Raw genomic sequence first — 5,537 nt, 5'->3', positions numbered from 1 at the left:
GCCCGCTTCTAATCATGATACACTTTTATATTCATTTAACACAGAGCACAAGGGTAAAATGGTCATAAAAGTATACACTTTTGTATTTTTTCAAGAAAGAAGAGAATAAAAAATAAGGATACTATCAAATAAACCTAAAAAAGTTAGGTGTGTCAAATAATCATTTTTCTAAATTCAAATTAGGTTTGACCTATTCCATCACACATTTCTCCTCTAATCCGCATTTACTTTTTTATCTTCTTATTCATCAAGTTTCTTTTTTGCATTTCACCAGTTCTCAGTATGTTCAATGTAAAATCCCTGATATATTTAATGATTTATGGTATGATAATATACTTTTATATTTATTTGATATACAGTTTAAAATAAAATGATTATAAAAACTACATTTTTGTATTTTATAAAAAAAGAAAAAATATATTAAATAAATATAAAAAAATTTATGTGGGTGAAACTATTACTTTTTTTATCTCACCCTCTTTCTCGCTTACTCTAATTTTGTTTCACAAAATGCCACGGGTTTCGTAAAAATGTGGTGTTTTCACTCTACTATAAATGTAAATATGTACATTCTCATGTTTTACATTTTCAAATATCAAATTTGTTTCTTAACCCTATTGTTATCTGCCATTTTTGCGAAAATGTTGCACAAGATTTGGCATACATATGTATTTAGAGATTAACAGCTTAGATCACGATAATGTATTTCTATTTAGGATGCTTTTTGCTTTTCTCTTCTCTGATTGTGTTGTACGATTTACAGAGTTTTTTTTTCGAAAGAGGAAAATGTGAACCCTAAGAAGAATAAGAGAAATCATGGGAGAAAAGAAGCACATATGGAAGTTGTTGAAAGAGAAGGAATGTGTTACTATGGGCTCATAGCCGACCGAACGGTAAAAGTGCAGAAGAGTCAGCCCGACCGATGATACCTCTCAGGTCAGTGAACCGATCAGTAAAATCAGTCCGACCGATGATACCTCTCAGGTCAATGAATCGATCGGTAAAATCAGCCATTAAGGTAATTAATAGTAATAATTGTCGGGGAGTTAATGAAAATAATTGTCATTTATTGACAATTAATATTGTCATTCATTGGTGGTTAATGAGTCTGATCTAACGGTAAGCTCATTAGAATTTATAAATATATTTCTGGCAAAGGAGACAGGTAACTTTTAACTTGAACTGAACTGAGAGCTTTGATAGAAAAATCTTGATTACAAGATTATTACGCAAAGTCACTGACTTGAGCGTCGGAGTGTCTTTTGCAGGCACCCTCCCCGCGGCTTGGACAAGGAGAAGAGAGAAGACAACACAACCGGACATCGGAGCAGACAACTTTGAATGTTTTGGATTAGGGTTCTAAATCCTGCCGAAACATTTTGGCGCCCACCGTGGGGCCGAGCGACATCCTCTTTTGGCCACTAGGAGTCAGACTAGTGCTCGGTTTCAACATTAGTACTTTGACTAGACTGTTGCCTATAGATCCAGATCAAAGTCACCAGCTTCCGGCATTTGCGTGCACTAAGCGCCATTCAAACATACTCAATAGTTTGATAACCATTTTTATATATCCATTTCAAATTTATTTTATTATCTTGGTCGAAAAATTCAATTTATAATTGAACTCAATATATGATCAGTGGCTTTTTTCCAGCAAAGGCGGGTTTACATTTTAAGTCGAAAGGACTTATACTTGACCAACCTCTTGAAAGGGTCACAGCGTAGCAAGTTTGTTGGCCCGATCGTATCCTTAATCGTCCTTCAGACCTGCTTCAGCAGCAAACAATTTTTCTCCAAGTGGAGGTGGTGGTAACTTAAGTTTATCGCGTCTCAAGGAGGACCAAACCTGACGCCGGTTCTGGCCCGACTAATGGCCACTTTAAGGCCATCTCCCATCTTCCTCTACGCATTTAATCTGGGGGCAATATCCTTAATCTGTGTCAACCGACCATAATGTGTACATCTTATTGGATTTTGTTTTCTTCGTGCTTTTCTCAATTCATGTGAATAATGATTATATGCACAAAACAAGTACTTGTTGATCCAATTGATAATGATTTCAAAGAACTAAAAGTATTATTTTATCTAAGATTACCTTCATCACGTGGGTATACTGTTTAACCACTTTTTGTGTTTATTTAATGCATAATCCTTTCTTTATCATTCTGCGGAAGGAAGAAAGAAGGAGAAACAACCCTCTGACACATCGTGATTTGGCATTATTATGAGAACGAGAAAAATGATCTTGGTGCCTTAATGATTCCAAGTGCAATGCCAAATTCCAAACTCCACTACTCACAACTCAGCTTCAGCGAGTGGATGAATGTCTGGACGGACGATAACTTCTCTGTTATGGAGACTTGTACGTTCTCCGACAACCTCGCCATGGTGCCTGACGACTCCCGGAAGCACGCCGTCAATGGCCGCACCGCCACCACAACAGCCACGACGCCCGTTCAACAGGCCAGGGTTTCGGTGTCTTTGTCATCGCTGATCACGAGCCCAAGAGACCACTACATTGTTGTTTCTTCCCGCTTAAAATTGTTTTTAACTGAAACATCTGACTAGGTTGCAGGGGAAGATCAACCCTCAGCAGTGGCGATAGCAGCAACAAGGTCATTTGCCTTGGTTCAAACCCTAAAGGGCGAGGCACCGCTCGCTATCCCTAGCAGTTATGTCTCCTCGATAATCATCACCGCGCGACCGGTTTCAACATCAATTTTCAAATCAACATGATTTATTTTATGATATTTTACTCGATTTTAAGAGTTTCTCTGGTTTCATTACTTGGAATTTTCAGCTGGATACCTCAACTCTTATTTAACACCTCTCGAGCGGTGATGATTCATACAATCATAGTTAACATTTATTCTTTTGCACAGATTGTAAGTGCAGGTGACAGGACCGGACGCTTGCTCACTAACCCGAACGCGAGTTTATCTTGACATGAGTAAAGAGCCGCTGCTCGGTAACCCGAATCAGGCTCGTTTATTTACACCGATCGGTGATGACAACGAGTCTCACCACCAACTTCGGTACTTACACTGTGGTCGTTAAGTCATCTTATACACCAATTCAGGTTAAAGAGGTGTCCTCGAAGTGCACTTTCCTTTATAGAGAGAAAAGTAAATGCCTAGCAGAAAATCAAGTCATAAGACTCTAAAGCGTTTACATCAAGACCGAACGGTTTCACTTGCTCGTTCGTCTCGCCTCGACATCTTTGACCGAGCGGTCGCATTTACATCAAGGCCGAATGGTTTCACTTGCTCGTTCGTCTCGCCTCGACATCTTTGACCGAGCGATCACATTTACATCAAGGCCGAACGGTTTCACTTGCTCGTTCGTCTCGCCTCGACATCTTTGACCGAGCAGTCACGTTTACATCAAGGCCGAATGGTTTCACTTGCTCGTTCATCTCGCCTCGACATCTTTGACCGAGCGGTCACGTTTACATCAAGGCCGAACGGTTTCACTTGCTCGTTCATCTCGCCTCGACATCTTTGATCGAGCGGTCGCATTTACATCAAGGACGAACGGTTTCACTTGCTCGTTCGTCTCGCCTCGACATCTTTGACCGAGCGATCGCATTTAGATAAAGGCCGAACGGTTTCACTTGCTCGTTCGTCTCGCCTCGACATCTTTGACCGAGCGGTCACGTCCGGCCTCGTCATTTTTGACCGAGCGGTCACGTCTGGCGTCAACATTGTTGACCAAGCGGTCACGACCGGTCTCAACTCAAACTAAATTCAGCTACAATTTTCTAACCGTTCGAAATTTGTATGTTGTTTTTTCTTCGGTGCAGATAACAGGACTCTGTATACAAACTACTTGGCCAACTTTGAGCAACCGATCGGCAGGGAGCATTTTTCAACTAGGTGAGGCAGATTTCTTTTGTGAACTCTCACCTTGGTCTTAGGGCACGCTTCTAGAGAGCTCCTAAGACCTAAACCGAGCGGGTGAGGCAGATTTCTTTCGTGAACTCTCACCTTGGTCTTAGGGCACGCTTCTAGAGAGCTCCTAAGACCTAAACCGAGCGGGTGAGGCAGATTTCTTTCGTGAACTCTCACCTTGGTCTTAGGGCACGCTTCTAGAGAGCTCCTAAGACCTAAACCGAGCGGGTGAGGCAGATTTCTTTCGTGAACTCTCACCTTGGTCTTAGGTCACGCTTCTAGAGAGCTCCTAAGACCTAAACCGAGCGGGTGAGGCAGATTTCTTTTGTGAACTCTCACCTTGGTCTTAGGGCACGCTTCTAGAGAGCTCCTAAGACCTAAACCGAGCGGGTGAGGCAGATTTCTTTTGTGAACTCTCACCTTGGTCTTAGGGCACGCTTCTAGAGAGCTCCTAAGACCTAAATCAAGCGGCAAAGCAAGCTCTTTCGTGAACTCTAGCCTTGGACTGAGGAACACTTCAAAGGAAGTCTTAGCGCAAAACCCGATCGGCCGATAAAGAACGCATGCTAGTATTAATTGAAACTCAGGTAAAAATCCTCTACCGATCGATATAACTTTATAAACCCAACGCAACATCAAAATTTTTGCTAGGGCTTGGGAGGCTTATGTTAATATGGGCTCATAGCCGACCGAACGGTAAAAGTGCAGAAGAGTCAGCTCGACCGATGATACCTCTCAGGTCAGTGAACCGATCAGTAAAATCAGTCCGACCAATGATACCTCTAAGGTCAATGAACCAATCGGTAAAATCAGCCCGACCAATGAAACCTCTCAGGTCAGTGAACCGATCGGTTAAATCAGTCATTAAGGTAGTTAATAATAATAATTGTCGGGGAGTTAATGAAAATAATTGTCATTTATTGACAATTAATATTGTCATTCATTGGTGGTTAATGAGTCAGATCTAACGGTAAGCTCATTAGAATTTATAAATATATTTCTGGCAAAGGAGACAGGTAACTTTTAACTTGAACTGAACTGAGAGCTCTAATAGAAAAATCTTGATTACAAGATTATTACGCAAAGTCACTAACTTGAGCGTCGGAGTGTCTTTTGCAGGCACCCTCCCCCGCGGCTTGGACAAGGAGAAGAGAGAAGACAGCACAACCGGACATCGGAGCAGACAACTTTGAATGTTTTGGATTAGGGTTCTAAATCCTGTCGAAACAGAATGAAACAAAAAGAGAAAGATATAATGAAAACCAAAGAATGACAATGTGGATAAGCTCACTTTAAATTTAATTTAATTTCATAAAACTAGTTTCTAATATAAATATATATATATATATATAATTAGAATAAGTTTTAACAATAATTCTGAAGTCATTTTAAAAAGTTGACTTTAAATCTAATTTAAGTTTACAAAATCAATTTATAGTGTAAGATTTGTATTTATATATGAATTTTTAATTGTTTTTTTTAAGGTTGATTATTATTTTTCTTTTTTTACTTCTAAATATTTTTATCTGGTTGGTGTTTGATGTAGTTTTCGGTAAAAGATTCTTTACTCCCCAATTGGTAAAATGATTTTGTGATATCTTGTTCAGACTAGATGTGTGTGGCTCCTTGCTCTGCCCAAAGGTGGTT

The sequence above is a fragment of the Vigna angularis genome, chromosome 5 (assembly GCF_016808095.1).
Source record: "Vigna angularis cultivar LongXiaoDou No.4 chromosome 5, ASM1680809v1, whole genome shotgun sequence".
Taxonomy (NCBI): domain Eukaryota; kingdom Viridiplantae; phylum Streptophyta; class Magnoliopsida; order Fabales; family Fabaceae; genus Vigna; species Vigna angularis.
Note: the sequence above shows the minus strand (reverse complement) of the source record.